Below are 18,531 nucleotides of genomic sequence, written 5' to 3' on the forward strand. Positions count from 1 at the left end.
TCAACTTTGACAGCTTATCTCTAAGATCTGGGCAAGGGATTGAGTTCTGAACATTGAAGTTGCAATGTCAGGTTCAGTTACTAGTTCCATTAGTTCTGCCTTATTAGGGATTTCAACTGACTGCATCGGTTCGATCTCCTTAGGATCTTCTTCTTTTTCTTCTTCTTCTTTGGGATCCTTACTTTCTTCAACTTGTTTTTAGAGAACAGAATCTCCGACTAGTCGGTAGAGGTCCCAATTTGTGATTGTGCCCTAGCTTTAACCTATCTTCTTTACGATTGCAAGAATTTTATCTTTCAAGCACAAAATAGTTATCGTAAAGGGAAAGTAAGCTGGGCCAGAACGTCTAGCGGCACAATTCCGTATTTCCCTCAGAATGATTTTTCCCACATCAATGGTCTTTATAGTTAAAATCGAGTATAACAAGACCATTTGCTCTAATGAAATTGTAGTCCCATTTGAAATAGGCATAAAGGCTAAACTGAATAAAATCCATACATTCGCTAGTGGTGTCAAATGTTCTTTGCGACAAGTATGAATCCTTATTTTGACACAGTCGACTTAGAACCCGGAACTGTCAGTTCCTCGAGAATTTCTTGCAATTTTTCAGCCTCAATATTTGTCATGAAGGAAGAATATTCGTCTTCGAAACCAAATAATTCAAAGAATTCATTAATAGCAACTAAGGTGATTGGTACCTTGATTCCTCAGGGAGAGACTTCCGTCAATTCGTTTTAGGTTAAATTCGCATAAAATTCACGAACTACTCATCTGCATTAGGTCTTTTCTCACAAAATAACTCCCAATTGAGAGCTTTAACAATTCGTCAAATGCATACCATGAAATCAATATAGTTTCTTTCTTTCAACATAAAGCCTTTTTATGGGTGCATCTGTTGATTCTTGAAAACACTTTCGTATCTCACTTTGGCTTCTTCACAGTGAAATTTATTTTATGATTTGTCAATTTGGATAGAGGCATGAGTTTTCTTGCGAGGCATGATTAACCTGAACATAAGATGGCAACAAATATTTTCTCAAAAATTTTATTAGTATAAAATATTAATAATTCAATAAATTGAAAATTTAAATAATTAAATAAAATTAAAATTTAGTAGAAAATTTTGTCTTACCACCTTTATATAAAAATTAAAAACTCAAATAAAATAATATACAGCAAAAAAGGTCGGTTTAGGGATGGTTGTAGGCTTGATGGTATGGTGCGATAGGCAAGAGTGTTGGTGCGAGTAGCAAGGCACAGGGTGAGCAGATTCGCCGGCAGCAGGCGGCACTGTTGGGGGAGCAATAGGGTTGGTGCGATGGCGTGTGCGAGTGGGTGCTTTAAAGCAAGTCTGGCGTGAGCAGCAGTAGCAACGTAAGCTGCTGGGTGCGTGCGTGGGCTGTTGGCCGAATGGGCTGCTGCTAGGCGTGAGGTTGCTGTGCGGTGTTCTGGCTAGAGAGTTCAATACTTGGTGGGGTTTCGATGCTAGGATTGATGGAGGGTTGAGTGAATGGAGGTTTGTTTGATGAGTGATGAATGATGGAGAAGGTTGATGGTATTTATGGTGAAGAGAGTAGGGGTTCAACTAGAATTCTTAAAACAATTTAGCAATTAAAATATTCTAAGTTCTAATTTCTAATTCTACACAAAGTTAATAACAATTAATAATTAATATAATGCATATTAAATTATTATTTACCATTAATTTATTGAAATAAAAGTTATTAATTAAAATATGAATAATTCTAAACTAATCCTAATTCTATATAAAGTTGATAATAATTAATATATATTATAATAAATATAATTATATACTAGTTATTATCATCTTATTTATTAAATTAAAAAAAAAATTATTCTAGATGCCTTTGAAAATGTTTACAGAAAGAGACATCTATTTTTTTATATTTACAAAAAGTGCAACCAAATTTTGAAAATAGTTCAATTGAGTACCTAGACTTGAAGAAAATTTGAAATTGAGTTGAAATTAAAACATGAATCAAAATTTACCCTTTTATTTGAAAAACTAAAAATTTATCTTGCCATTTAGGGAATAATTTCTCGAAAGATTATGTTAAAATCAATTCCTAAGAAATATTAGAGGGGTCACAAGCGGTCCCGCTCAAGTTCCAATCTTCTAGATAGAATTTATTTAAACATACTAATCCCGAAAATATGCCCTAAATTTAAAAAAAAAGAAAAATTAAATATCTAATAAAATGAATGAGATTTGATCCCTTTCAATTTTATCCCCCAATAATGTTTTAAGCGCTGAACATTGATTTGAAAATTGCCTCCCTTACTTTGAAGTTTTACAACTTCGTATGGATAAACTTGGTGAATCATAAATGGACCGGACCAACGTAATTTTAACATACCTAAAAAGAACCTTAATCTGGAATTGAATAACAAGACCTGTTGACCTACTTCAAATTCTCGAACTCGAATGTGCTTGACATATCATTTTAAGTCTTTCTTTGAGTAATTTGGCATCCTCGTATGAGAACATTCGAAATTCTTCTAACTCATTGAGTTGAAGCATCCGTTTCTTTTTAGCAAGCTTCAGTTTTGTGCTTTAACTCCAGGGGTAGATGACAGGTTTTCCCAAAAACCAACCTATTGGGTGACATCCCTAAAGGTGTCTTGTATGTTGTCCTGTAGGCCCATAAAGCATCATCCAGTCTTTTAGACCAATTTTGTTGGTTCAGGTAAACTACCTTGTCGAGTATGCCTTTGATCTCTTTGTTTGCCAGTTCAACTTGCCCATTCGTTTGCGGATGGTAAGCTGTGGAAACCTTGTGCTTTAATCCATGTTTGTCGAGTAACCATTTCAACCATTTGTTCACGAAATGAAACTCTTCATCACTAATGATAGCTTTCGGGGTTCCAAACCTTGTGAATACATGCTTTTACAAAAACTTCATGACAACCTTAGCATCGCTTGTCAAATATGCCTCAGCCTCAACCCACTTAGACACGTAGTCTACAACTACCAATATGTACTTATGACCAAAAGATGGAGGGAAAGGACCAAGGAAATCAATACCCCAAACATAAAATAATTCTACCTCAATTATGTTTGTTTGGGGCATCTCATTTTTGTTGGTGATGTTTCCAACCCTTTGACATCCGTAAGCATACGCGTCTTTGATAGCGTTGGCCAAAAAAATCTGGCTTGTAATACTTTGGTCGCAGTACGTGTACCTCTGAAGTGTCCCCCACTCAGAGCTGAGTGGAAATGTTATAGAATCTTATGTACTTTATCTTCTACCACGCATCTCCTGACCATTTGATCTGCACAATTTTTAAACAAGTATGGTTCCTCCGAGAAATAGTACTTCACATCGTGAAGAAAATTTTTTCTTTTGATGATACATCTTTTCAATCGGCATCAAACACAAGCTAAATAGTTAGCAATATAAGCAAACCAAGGGGTATTATGGACATGTTTTACCTTCAGTATGTGTTCATCTGTGTATGTTTCCTGAATAGGTGTAAGTGGAGAATTCCCTTCTTGCAACTCTAATCTAGACAAGTGGTCTGCTACTTGGTTTTTTACTCCCTTTCGATCATGAATTTCTAGATCGAGCTCTTGAAGTAGAAGAACCCATCAGATCAATCTTGACTTAGTGTCTTTCTTTACAAGTAAATACTTAATTGTTGAATAATCCGTATAGACAGTTACTTTAGTACCTACAAGATAACATCGAAACTTGTCAAAAGCAAACATAATAGCAAATAACTCTTTCTCTGTTACCATATAATTCAATTGAACTCCCTTTAGAGTTTGACTTGCGTAGTAGATGGGGTGAAAAACTTTGTTCCTTTACCGGCCCATGATAGCTCCTATCGTGAAGTCACTTGCGTCACACATCAGTTCAAATGGCAAATCCCAGTCTGGTGTGATGATTATGGGTGCTGAAACTAACCGGCTTTTCAAATCATTTAAAGCTCTTAAACACTCCTCATCGAATTTAAACATCGTATCCTTCTCCAATAATTTGCATAAAGGTTTAGCAATTTTGGAGAAATCCTTGATAAATCTCCGATAGAAATTGGCGTGGCCCAAAAAGCTCCTAACACTTTTTACAAATGCTAGAGGTGGGAGTTTGTAAATAACATCTACCTTTTCTTTATCTACCTCAATTCCAAGTCTCGTTATCCGATGCCCTAGAACAATACCTTCTCGTACCATGAAATGACACTTTTCCCAGTTAAATACGAGGTTGTTTCTTAACATTGCTTTAGTACCTTAGCAAGATTGGCTAAGCAATCATCATAAGTGTCTCTAAAAACTGAAAAATCATCCATAAACACTTTCAAATATTTTTCAACCATGTCAGTAAAAATAGACATCATACATCTTTGAAATGTAGCTGGTGCATTACATAAACCAAATGACATGAGTCTAAATGCAAATGTACCGTACGGGCATGCGAACATTGTCTTGTGTTGATCCTCTGGTGCTACTGTAATTTGATTATACCTCGAGTATCCATCAAGAAAATAGTAATAGTCTCACCCTGCGAGTCTATCCAGCATTTGGTCCAAGAACGGTAAAGGAAAATTATCTTTCCTAGTCCCTTTGTTCAGCTTCCAATAATTGATACAAATTTTCCATCCCATAACCATTCTAGTCAGTATCAACTCATTATTCTCGTTCTCAACGATCATAATAGCTCCTTTCTTTGGCACGCACTAGACCAGACTTACCCATGAACTATCTGAGATGGAGTAAATTAGACCACCATCTAACTACTTAATGATTTCTTTCTTTACCACATTCTTCATGATGGGGTTTAGTCTTCGTTGTCCATCAATCGTCCCTTTCTCGCCATCATCCAGGATGATCTTGTGCATGCATACATGTGAAGTAATGCCACAAATATCAGCTATGGTCCATCTGATAGCCTTCTTGAATTATTTCAACACTAGGATAAGTTTCTCTTCTTGTTATTTGGTTAATTCCATTGAAACAATTACAAGCAAAGTATAAGCGTTACCTAAATAAACATATTTTAAATGTGAGTGAAGTACCTTCAGTTCTAATTTAGGTGGCTCCTCGATTGATGCTTTTGGTTGGGCATAATCCCTTTTCCCTAACTTCAAAGATTCAAAGCGGGATTGCGGATTAAATCCCCTTTGATTAGCTTCTAGCAAAACTAAGTATTCATCATCCTTTTTATCACTTGGAGGGTCTGATGCCAAAATTTGCTCCAACGAGTCCTTAACAAAGTTAAGTTCCTTTTCCATGATTAATTCCTCAAAATTGGATACTGCAGAACAATCATCAATTGTGTCAGGAAATCGCATAGACTTAAAAACATTAAATGTTTCCTGATTGTCCTGAACACGCATAGTAAGCTCACCCTTTTGCACAATAATAAGTGTCTTTCCAATTTCTAGGAAAGGCCTTCCTAGGATGATTGAAACCTATTTATCTGCTTCAAAGTCTAGAATAACAAAGTCAGCAGGGAAAATAAATTTATCTACACGTACCAATAAATCCTCGATTTTTCCTTCTGGATGTGCTAAGGATCGATCTACTAAATTTATGTAACTTCACCTATCCCAAACTTTCTGAATATTGACATGGGCATGAAGTTGCTATTCGCACCCAAATCACATAGTGTCTTACCACAATATGTTGCTCCAATATTACAAGGCATGGTAAAAAATCCAGGATCTTTCAACTTTGGGTGTAGTTTGTCTTGAAGATATGCACTGCATTCCTTCATTAGGGATACCGTCTAAAATTCACCAAGTCTTCGTTTCTTGGACAGGATATCCTTCATGAATTTGATGTATTTCGGCATTTGTTCAAGTGCTTCTACCAACGTGATGTTGATATGAAGTTGCTTGAGTACGTCTAAAAATTTCTTGAACTAGACTTCCTGTTTTTGCTTTTGAAGTCTTTGAGGGTGGGGTGGTGGAGGTTTCTTTACTGGAACTAGTTGATTCCTCTTCTGTGGCAACTCTGCATGTAACGAACTTGTCAGTTTATCAGAATTAACTAGTTTAGAAGCTACCTTATCAGATTTTGCAAATTTTTGTTCCGGTGAAACTGGAATTTTATCACTCGGTTGAACTTCCATTGAGTCTTGAGTATCAGCTGACTCTGCTTCAACTTCGACGATGTTGGGTTTTGATGTCTTTTTGCTCCTCAATGTCAATGCTTTACAATGCTTCTTCTTGGGATTCCTCGGATTCTTTGTATCACTAGGCAAGGCACCTTGTGGACAGTTTCTATGTTCAGTGGCAAGTTGACCTACGTGATTCTCCAAATTTCTTAGAGTGGCATCATTTTTTGCCATATATGCCTTCAATAGGTTCTCTAAGCTGTTGGAAGGTTCAACTGGGGTTGGTTACTGAACTTGTTGGGGGAAAACAGGTGGTTGGGCCGGTCTAGGTTGTGCATAAGTGTTATTGGTTCCAGCCCCTTGGTTACTCCAGGAAAAATTCAGGTGGTTTCGCCACGATAGGTTATAGAAATTAGATTGCAGTCTGCTTTCCTTGATTTGTTTGGTTACCCATGTAATACATGGATCTTGGGTTTGATGGACATTCTTTGAATAGATGTCCTTCCCCATAATAGACACAGGCTATATTTTCAATTTGGTTTGGTGGCTGAGCTGCAAAACCATTAAACCCATTAGTGGTAAAAATTTTAAGCAATGAAGATATTGAGGATACTTGAGATGCAAGTGAAGAAAGAACGTCCACTTCATGTACTCCAGCGACTCATCTTTCTGACGCTGCTCGATTGGTTGGCCATTGATAATTATTTTTGGCAAACCTCTCGATGATTTATTAAGCCTCATTATAAGACTTAAAAAGGAGAGCATTGTTAGCAAAAACGTCCACTATCATCCTCGTGTGAGCATTGAGACCATTATAAAAGGTCTCAAGTTGGATGCAATGAGGGATTCCGTGATGAGGGTATTTTCATAATAATTCTTTGTACCTTTCCCATGCCTCATACAAGGACTCATCATCTATTTATTTGAAAGCAGTGATCTTATTCCTCAACTTAGCATTTTCACTATGTGGGAAATACTTCATGAGGAATCTTTCTGCTAACTCTTGCCATGTGGAAATAGAATTTAGTGGTAACGAGTTCAACTAGGCTCGAGCTCTGCCCCTTGGCGAAGATGGGAACAACTGTAATCATAGCGCATCATTGAGTACTTCGGCTAACTTGAAAGAATTGCTCACCTCTATAAACAATCTTAATTGAAGATGAGGATCTTCGGTAGGCATTCCACTGAATTGGCCCACTGTCTGAAGCATTTGGAACATGACTGGCTTCAACATGATTTATTGTGCCTCGAATACGTGTCACCTAATATCCAAATTAAGATCATGAAACACTGGCATAATATACTATCTTAGAGTTCTATCCCTAACATTAGCAATAAAGATAGGATTTTGAACAGGGTTTGCTCTGTTTCCTTGATTCGTGTTTTCAAATTTCATCTCTTCGTTCCTTCTCTGACTTGCTTGTCTTCTTCACTATCAAAAAGTTCTTTCAATCTCAGGTTCTATGGGGAGTAAATCGATGATTCGACCAATACTCATAAACACCTGAAATAAACACAGAAAAATTAGTTAAGTTAAAATCGAACAAAAAAATCAACCAAAATGCAAAATTAACAAATTCACAAATAATTACTTTTGAAAACAGTCCTCCGCAATGGCACCAAAAACTTGGATCGACAGAAATGTGCAAGTGTACACAATCGCAACAAGCAATAAAGTGACAAGTAAATGTCGAGTTATCATACCCGCAAGGACTTTGGTGAAAAAAATATTTTAATTTGAGTAGGTGATTAAAAACTAAGGTTTTTAACTAATTAAAATAAATAAAAATAAAATATAAGTTCCAATGCATGATTTCAAAAGATGATTTTATTCAAGATGACATAATTGTGTTAGATTAATTACATTTCATAACTTATAATTATTAAACTCATGTTCATATTGTTACGAATAAATTCAAGGCAACTCGGTAATTTGCTAACTTATGAACATAATCACCTACCGAAATCCATTTATCTCTAGACTATATCTCTTTGTCAATTCAACCGATTAAACAAATTTTAATAAGCAAATGTGTTAATGCACATACATACATATGAACTCAAAATAATCTCTTGTACATATCTTTATGCCAATTCAAACAATTAATTCAACATTCATAAGCACATAAAAGATTACGTGAGGTAACAATGTATTTATAACATGAAACAGTTTAATCACAATAATCTTGCAAGTTATGCAAGGCTAATGTATCGTTAGATACCGTTGCTAATTTAACCCACAGCTACTTTAGATGATTCAACATGCACTGATTAAGTTTCGTGTCAATTAATTACAATTTCAATCCATTTAAATAATTAATTCATTAGTTACCTTACAATTTTAATGCAACAATAACTTAGTCATGGTTTTACTTAATCAAACATCTTACCAAGGTCTATAACAACACAAACACAATTTTAATAAATTAAGTAGACAAAATGTAATCAACCTAACAAGAATTAAATTTAAGCCATATTAATTAAATTAAACATATAAACATCACAAATATTCATAGGCATGTTCATAACAACAACAATAAAATTAAAAAGATAAGGAACAAGAATCAAATCTGGTGTTTCTCCGAGGCTTGACTAGTTTGCTCCCCTCCTCCTTCTCCACTTCTTCTTATTGATCCGATGATTCCATGAAAACTTGAGTGATGCTTCCAATGGTGGTTGAAATACTCTTTCTCAAGAGGTGAAATCGGTGAGGGAATGGTTATAAATATGAAGAACAACGAAGGGGTTTTAAAAGGAGAGAGTGAGAGAGAAGTGAAAAGATGAGAGGGTTTGAGATGTGTTTGAAGTGAGCAGCCAAGGGGGTATTTATAGGTTGAGTAGGCTGACAAAAATAGAAATAATTAGTAGCCATAGAGTCCCCCCATGGCCGGCCACACATGTGGCAAGTTTGAAGGTTTCAAACTTGCTATTTTAAGGTAAGAGCAAATCTAGAAAGGCATAAATAGTAGAGGGGTTTGAATGCAAATTGAAGGAGTCATCAAGGGATATTTTTCAAGTCAAATAATCAGCCAAAAAAGCTGATTAGGTCAGCATATGGGACAGTTTTGGGCTGCCAAGTGCTCGGTTGGATCGGTTTTCTCAGTTCAGCTCAATTGGCCCTTTTTCCATAATTAATTAATAATAATTTATTTAACCCAAATTAAATTGGATTAAAATTAAAATTAATTATATTATGAATTAATATTCATAACTTGGACTATCTTAGACTAAAAAATTAATTTACCCTGATGCTTCAAAATCGCTTCTTGGTTCTGCACTTCTAATAGTGTCTACTGAGCCGTTTTTTGCCCTTGTACGAATTTGTCAATAATAAATCAAAATTTAATATAAAATTAATTAAAATTAAACATGTTCAAAATTTAAGTGCAATTTAATTATTTTATAATTATTATATATTTTCTGACAAGAATTTTACCGAAACTGAATGAATTTGAGTTAAAAAAGGCATGGAAAATTGTATATTTTTGTGTTTCTAGTTGTCTAAAGCGGTCCGTCAGGACTAAAAAGGAGAATCTTCTAAAGGAAAAATCCATGGTCATGACGCTAAAGACCATATCATGTAAGACTATAAATGGTGGGTTATGGCATCACATATGAAAAATTAAGGAACGTTATTACCGAATGTGGTTCTTTATGTGTCTGAGGATGATGAGTGGCAAACCTCACTAATTGTGAGTCTAGGAAAATCCTTATCACCAGGAGAAGGAAAGCCTTTGTGTTAAGTACTGAATATAAAGGACAACCATTGTTCTAAAACTTTGGAAATGTAAGCCTTTGTGTTAAGTACTGAGTGTAATGGACAAACTTTGTGGCAAAACTCTGGACAGGAAAGCTTTTGTGGTGAGTACTGAATTTAAAGGACAACCTTTGTGGTAAAACTCTTGACAAGAAAGCCTTTGTTGTAAAACTCTAGATAGGAAAGCCTTTGTGGCAATTATTGAATGAAAAAGAATGCCTTCATGGTGCAACCTAAGGATAGGATGCCTTGGTGGTAACTCTGAAAAAGGAAGCCCTTATCACTATTTTAAAAACTCAAAAATCTTTCTCTTATGTTGAGTTGTAATATATCTTATTTAAAGTACAAATTAGATTTAATTGTGTTTAGGTTAAAGTTAATTTAGTACTCACCCTCCTTGGGTACGATCCTCGGAGTACTCACCTCAATTCCAACGTTAGTTGCAATATTCACATTCTGGACGTTTGTACATCCAGATGCGGTCAAGTTGTTGGTGCCGTTGCCGGGGAGGCAACGCTACTAAGTTGAGAGATAAATTGTTCTTACTGATTCATTAGTTTAGTGGTAGATTGGGAGAACCTGCTAGGGTAAGTTGACTGAGTAGAAACCTGAAATAGGCATTAGTTATGATCACTGAAGTGAGATAATCACCTATGCTTAGATTTCATTAAGTTAGAATTCATTCACTCGAAGTTCACTTTATTTTTTCAATTTTTATTTTCACTATTTTAAAAACCCAAAAATCTTTCTCTTATGTTGAGTTGTAATATATCTTATTTAAAGTACAAATTAGATTTAATTGTGTTTAGGTTAAAGTTAATTTAGTACTCGCCATCCTTGGGTACGATCCTCGGAGTACTCACCTCAATTCCAACTTTAGTTGCAATATTTACATTCTGGACGTTTGTACATCCAGATGCGGTCAAGTTGTTGGTGCCGTTGCCGGGGTGGCAACGCTACTAAGTTGATTTTAATTTTTACATTTTAATGTAATAATTATGAAATATCTAAATTATAGATACGATTGTTACATAATTTTTACTAACATATTTTACTTTCTTTTTTGTTTCAATGTGTGACTTGTAGTAGATGCATACCTATAGAGCCAATCACTAATCCAAAGAGAATGATTCTTAAGAATCGTCGATAGCAACAACAACAACAACAACAACAGTAGATGTAGAATTAACCACCTACTGCAGGCAATCCATCGCGAGATATCTCGCTATTTGATGAGATTAACGAAAGTAACCCACAAGATTTACCACCTCCACCACAGTTACCAGTGAACAAGCAGATGGCACGAAACAAAAGAACCCTAAAGAATTATGGACTATCCAGTTTGGAGATGGTTCAGAGAAGCATTACAAGGCCAACCATCATGACTAATAATTTTGAAATAAAACTAGCATTGATCAAGATGATCCAAAATAATCTACAGTTGAGAGGCACAATGACGGAAGACCTAAATCAACACTTAAAATGGTTCCTTCAGCTTTTTGATACATTTAAATATAACAATGTCACTGATGACACTATTCATCTTTGGTTGTTCCCCTTCTCCTTGATCAATAATGCATTTTCTTGGTTAGATTCATAAGTACCAAGATCAATCATGACATGGAATGAACTGGAGGAGAAATTCTTATAAAAGTTTTTTTCCAATCAACAAGACGATCCAATTGAGAAGAGAGATTGCCACCTTCAAGCACTTAGAAGGGGAAAGTTTTCATGAAGCATGGGAAAAATTTAAAATACTGATACAAAGATGCCCACACCATGGACTACCCGTGGTAGAGACTGCTAATGTTTTATAATGGGTTATATGCACAGACACATTTAGGACTAGACAGAGCCGCAGGAGGAGCCTTAATGAACAGAACATATGAGGATGCATTTGAGTTGATAGAAAATATGGCAATGAATTCCTGTAAGTGGCAAAATGAAAGATTCACTTACGACTATAGACCATCTACGGTAAAAGCTATCTAGGAAGACGATTGATATCGATAGATTTTGGATAGACCTAACCGCATAGAGACCTCATCCAATGCGTTGTCAATATGTAGAGGAGATAAACCTCTTTCCGGTTATATAGATAATCCAACTGAGGACGTGAATTACATTGTGATTAGGGGTAGAAATTCTTATTCAAATACATATAACCCTAGATGGAGAGTACACCCAAACCTAAGATGGCGCGAAAACCATGAAGGAGGTAATAGTTCTAATCCCATTAAAAATACTAAATATCAACTTCCATATTTACAGAAACCTAAGGAAATGGCCAACCCAAATGGCCATACTATATATGGTCAATGCCTAGATCGAATTGAGGGGAAGATGCAGTCAATGAGGACGGAAGTGAAATAGGTGCAGTCTGAGTGCACCAATACAACAAAAACATAGACCAAGTTGAAAGATCAAATGAGCCAATTAACGAGCATGTGGGAGATATTAAAAGGAAAATTGGCACTGAAGTCCTGAATAATAATGAGAATAATCCTCAGAGAGAAGTGAAGGGGAATGTGACAGCAATTGCACTCTGTTTGGGTAAAGTACTGAGTAGCCTGGAAAAACTAACTGGAGAGGAAAATAAAGAGGATGAAGATGATCTTCAAGAGAACCCTCGAATAGCTGAAATTGAACCAGAACTGAAAGAGATAGTCGAACCAGCATCTTAGCCAGAAAAAGATCCAATCAAGGAACCTGCATTAAAAAGGGTACCATTCCCTTCACGGCTAGAAGATACGCAAAAATGGGATGAAGTAGAATTCGTAAGTAAACATATTTAAATCACTAACTGTTAACCTGATTTTAATAGAGCTCATCGAAAAAGTTCCTAAATACACTAAGTATTTAAAAGAAATTATGTTTAGGCGTAGGAAAATTAAAATAGGAGAGTAGGTTAATATAGTCGCATCCTATAATGTAATATAATCTAAATAGATTCCCCTAAAACTAAAAGGCTTGGGGAGTTTTACTATACCTTTAGAGATAGGGGATATTCACTTTAGCAAGGTTTTGTGTGATTTAGGAGCCAGTATTAATTTAATGTCTTCATCTATATATGAAAAAATCATGTTAGGGGAGCTTTAAAATACATAAATCATACTATAGTTTGTGGATAGGTCTTCAGTACAACCGGACGGGGTACTTGAAGATGTGTTGGTGAAAGTGCAAAGTTTTATAATTCTGGTTGATTTCACAATTGTAGATTTTGAAGAGGATCGTGAGATACCCATTCTATTGGTAGACCATTTTTAACAGCATCAAGTCCACCATTGACCTAGAAAATAATGAGTTAACTATGAGGATCAATGGTGAGATAGGAAATTTTAAATGTGGACATCAACAGATTGAGGTAAACAGGGAAACAATGTTATGGAATATCTATACAAAACTCTAATTACCTTGAACAAGGAAAAGTTTATTCTGTGATTAACGCAGGTCAGAAAAAAAATTAGGGAACGAGATAAGCAGAGGAAGGTGGAGTGAAACGATGGATGCTAGACCACTACCAATAGAAATGAAACTAAAAGAGTGTCCATTTGTACATTAATAGAGTTGGCGAAAGCATTCAGTAGCAAGACTTGACATTTTTGAACTAAATTTAAAGTTTCTGTATATTATTCTATTTCTAACCTACAGATAGTTTAGAATCTAATTTTTATTTAAATTTATGTTTAATGTGAACAAAAACACTTTAAGAATTGAGAGTTAGTGCTAAAACACAGCAGGTGCCACAACACGGCACCCTCGTGTCACAACATCGAGGAAAGTACCAACAAGATCGAGTGGAGGAACCTCAATGTCGTGACACATATTTGTGTTGCGACAGCGACAAAATGTGAGGGGCGTCACGACATGGAGCCCTTATGTTGTGACATCGCTACAATTTTCTGCAGGGTCGACCTGACCTATTGTGCATCCCACTGGTTTTGACCTAAATTTTCCAATTTTTAACCTTAAAAACCCCATATTAAAACCCCTAAATCACTTTTAACTCAACTTCAAATAGTTCCTAACCTTATAATTTTTCCTAAAACCTCTTAAAAACCCTTAATCCCCCAAACCCCTTTTTGATTTCTTATCTTTTGCTGCAATACTCTCTTCTTCTTGCATTCTCATTCGGTGAAGGCAATATCCCACAAGGAACAAGCTTTCTCAAGGAATCCAAAAAAGCTTAATCGAGGTAAAGGGTTCCTAACTTATTTTTATTGTTTCATTGGATACATTGCTTGATAGTTTGTTAGTTTTAAAATATAATTACATATAATATGCAACTACGAAGTCTAAAAAAAATATGCAAGAACCACCAGCAGTTTCGAATCCTTTAAAACTTCAAAATCATAGTGCTGAAAATTTTTTCCTTGAACTTCAAGGTAAAACCTTTATTCAGGAAAGAGGATTCGAATCATCGATGGTTCTTTGTAATGAAATTTGGTCTTTAGTATGGTATCATAGATGGGAGCATTTCTGCACATTCTAAAAGAAAACATTGTTATTCCTCTTATGCAAGAATTTTACACTGCTCTTTAGGATGAGAAAACTCGTAGACCACATGGTGTCATGTGGAAAACGATAACAGTACGAGGTAAGTATGTTCCATTCTCTCTGAAAAAGATTTTTAAATATTACAATGCTCCATATTCTGAATCTGAATTTTTAAAAAATACTGATCTAATAGGATTTCAATATATTGATATGGATAGCATTGTCAAATATTTAACTAAATATCGAGGTGAACGGCACCTCCGACTAGATACCAGGCTTCTGACCAATTTCAGTCTAGCTATAATGTTCCCAATAGCTAAAGTGTAGATGCAATTTATTTGAACTAGAATCACACCTGTTATTAATGTTTCTAATCTCAATACGTTTCGAGGTATTTTGTTATATGGCAATTACATAAGAAGCAGATATGCAGAGGAAAATGGATCCATCAAAGTATTAGGCATTGCGTTAATGTCCAGAAGGTTGTGATTTTCTTTCCCCATCTCGTGACGACACTTTGCATGTTTTAGGCTTAGGGACTAAATTGAATAAAAGTAAAATGTTAGGGGTAATTTTTTAAAAATGTCAAAAATAAATAAATTGCATAAAATGAATTATTTTTACTATCTAAATTAATTATTTGATTGAAATTATTAATTTAGATCAAGAACAAGTGGAAAGTTGAGGAGAAGAGAAAATTACCAAATATCCCTTGTACTTTGTCATTGCTGCAATTTAGCCAGGTAAGTTCGTATGAACTATAAACACTTAAATTTTGATTAAATTAAATGTTTAATGTGTCGTTCTAATGTAAATGAATCAATATATATGTATTATGTGTTATTATGCAATTTATCATGTAAAAAAATGATGGAAATCTAATGACGTTTCGACGACTATCGATCCTCGTGTGAACCTTAGGAATATATAGGATAAAAATGATATGTCATTAGGGTTACTATGTTTCAAGTGCTGGTCCTGAATGTCTTACCAATGGCTGAGTTTCGACATTTGTTGCAGATACTCGTTAGCTTGTGTAAACGGCATCGTGTAGCTACATTTCGACCATTAGCTTGTGTGAGCAGACCCATTTATGGTTCGAGTGAGCATCGATGTAAAGGAGAAGGAAAGAAAATGGTTTTGACCATATGTTTAGCACACTTTGTGTGAGCTTCCCGCGTATCCGATATTATTCTATATGGTTAAACGGGCATGGAAAGGGAAGGAACGGTAAGTATCCAAATGAATTATATCATGAAAACTCTGAAAAGGAAATTTTAAATGAAAGTATGTCTTTGTTCATAAAATTGATGATCGTAAGTGAGGTTATTCATCTTTAATGACTTATCTTATGTTAATTCAAGTGAATTATGAATTGATGCACTATCATGTATTGTTGATGAGGCTTAGGCTTGTGCCAAACTATTTGTTGGATTGTATTATGTTTAATTTTAAAGTTATGCATTGAAATGGTAAGTGTCCAAATGGAAATATGCTTCTGTTCATGAAAGGGTGGTAAGAATCAAAGTATGTATCTTCTAATGAAATGGTTTATCATGTGGGTGATGTTTATGCTTATGTCTTGTATTATGCAAATGAAACAGGTAGGAAAAGGTAATGAAATGGTAAGTTCAGAGTTGAGATGTAATATTATGAAAAAAGGATTGATAAGTTAAATAACGTACTCATGCATGAGAAATCTATTTATGTTATGGACGAATTTATCTATGTCATGGATAAATGCACTAATTCATGAATTGATAATGTTCTTTAAGTTATGCTAAGTAAATGAAATGAAAAGTAAGTAAATGGAATGGTAAGAAAGTAAATTGAGTGCTTCATAGTATTATGAAAAGGTTAATGATTGTGTAATATGTTATATAAATCCTATTATGTTAGGAATGAAAAATATATGTCATATTGATGAACTTACTCATTTATGAGTTGATGGTTATAAAGTTTTATAAACTTTGTGGTAGTGGTATAGGTTTACAAATACCCTATAAAGTTCACTATTGAAATGAATTGTTATGTTTAAAGTTTATACAAGCTTACTAAGAATTTATTGCTTACGTAGTTATTTTCCTTTACTTTACAGATTATCGAAAATTCGATCAATTGGGAAGCTCGTCAAAGATCTATCAAACTATCTAGTGAATATTGGTAGTATTTGATGTTTTGATCAAGGTTATAATGGTATGTATAGGTGGACTTGTGGTTGATGTTAGTTGATAAGTCTGGCATGTATATGTCATTTTGGTTAATGTAACCTTGGTACTTTTGATGCGTTGTTGATGTGTGTTATTTTGACATTGTATTAATGCATGTTTGAATGGCCAAAGTGGTAAGTCATGAACTGACCTCAACTTGGTCAAGTTATGGTATATTTTGGAAAGGTTTTGAATAGATGTGTATGATTGAAATATGGTATGCATATATTCTGGTTGTTGGTACCATTTGCAAAAGGTTGGTTTGTGTCACTTATGTGATTTTGATGCATGTGAGTGTAACGCGTAGGTTTGTGCAAGTGTACACAGTCGTTATCAAGTAATAAGTAAGTATCAAGTTATCGTCTCCATAGGGATTTTATTTGTACTAAGTCGCTTAATTTTTAAAATTATATTAACAATTAAACAAAAACACAATATAGTTGAGAAGTGGTGATTAAAATATATTAAACTAAATGCAATGATCCCTAATGCAAATTATCCTAAGTATGCAAACTATATGAATGAAATAGATTATAGTAAAATTAAACACAATTTGCAAAAATTATAACATAAATAAACTAGTATAATTACTTTAATTAAAGTCAATTTATTGTCAACATGCTTAATAACATTCGGAAAAACATTCCATGGCAACTCAATCTTTCATGAGTTTGGAAACCACAGTAGGTCCTTTCAGAATCCTTTACTTAGTAAATACGCATTTTACTGATCCTTATTTACTAAGGGTTTCTTAGCATTCGTGTGAGGTAACAGGGACGTGTCAGGTTTGAAACAATTTAATCACACAAATCAAAAAACTATGAAGATAATAGAGCTTGGTCAGAGTTGTTATGTAACCTTCAATTTAATCAGGTCAGGATCTAAATTAAGCATGCACATTTCAATTATGTGTCCATTAGCCGTCGTCCGGTCAGGATCGCTTTGCTAATTTAGGTGCATTTCAATCACGTATGAACGAAATACATACTTGATTTTAATTGAAAACATGATTGATTGAGGCACAAACATTATAAGCATGAATCAAATAAATATTATTTAATCAAAGCAATCATCCCAGCTTAAATAAAATTAAGCTAACATTTTTGTAAACAAGAACAAAGAACACATAACAAACATATTTATATTAAATTAAAGAAAAGGAAGATTAAACCTAATTCAGAGTGGCTGTCACCCAAGACTCTGACTGACGAGCCATCTTCGTTCATTTGCTTTGCTCCTTTGCTGATGGCTCTCCAAGGTGACCGACCAAGGGTTCTTTAAGAGGTTTAATTGCTAAAATCTCTATGACGAGATGATGCTAGGCATGGGAATGGAAAAGGCTAAGAGAATTTGGATAAAAGAGATAATAATGTTTGAGGGATAATGAATGAAGGAATGAGAGTATCTAAAAATTGGAGCTTTCATCATTTGAAGCATCCTCCATAGGTGGCCGGCCATAAATTGAGCAAGTTGAGCTAATTTTTTCTTGGTTTTTTGTCAATTTGAGTGTCATAACAACTCAGGACTGAGACTCGGTCAGGTTCAAATCTTCAAGTAAATCTCTAATTTCTTCAACTCTTCAAGGACCTTGTGCAATTAAACCAAAGAGTGGTTTATGGATAGCCATGTACAGCCGAAATTTGGGGTTGACTTGGTCTCCAATTTGGACGGTTTTGTAATCTAATAAAGTTATCAGATCTGTCCAGAATAAATCAACAAGTTAGAGGACCAAAGAAAAACTTTATCCAATTTAATTAATTAATTAAAAATACAAATTATTAATGAAATATTTTAAAATGAATTATTAAATATAATTTTATATTTTATTATTTAATTTAATCATGCATGGCCCACTTTATGTCTTAGAAATATAATATATTCAAATTAATATAAAATTAGCCATTTATTGCATGAAAACTATATAATAAAGCATAAAATCACATTTTAATAATTTCTATGTCCTAATTTCATATTTTCACATATTTCA

The 18,531-nt window shown here is 34.4% G+C and overlaps 2 non-coding genes across 2 annotated transcripts; one reads left to right on the forward strand and one right to left on the reverse strand.

Annotated features, from left to right (window-relative positions):
- The first annotated feature begins 6,925 nt into the window (after nucleotides 1-6,925).
- LOC121216449 (small nucleolar RNA R71) lies at nucleotides 6,926-7,032 on the forward strand. Its single transcript, XR_005912632.1, has one exon. It is a non-coding gene; the product is annotated as a small nucleolar RNA R71 (small nucleolar RNA).
- A 4,485-nt stretch (nucleotides 7,033-11,517) lies between these two features.
- Nucleotides 11,518-11,623, reverse strand: LOC121216641 (small nucleolar RNA R71). Its single transcript, XR_005912821.1, has one exon. It is a non-coding gene; the product is annotated as a small nucleolar RNA R71 (small nucleolar RNA).
- Nucleotides 11,624-18,531: the final 6,908 nt, after the last annotated feature.

This window comes from Gossypium hirsutum, chromosome D04, assembly GCF_007990345.1.
Source record: "Gossypium hirsutum isolate 1008001.06 chromosome D04, Gossypium_hirsutum_v2.1, whole genome shotgun sequence".
NCBI classification, from domain to species: domain Eukaryota; kingdom Viridiplantae; phylum Streptophyta; class Magnoliopsida; order Malvales; family Malvaceae; genus Gossypium; species Gossypium hirsutum.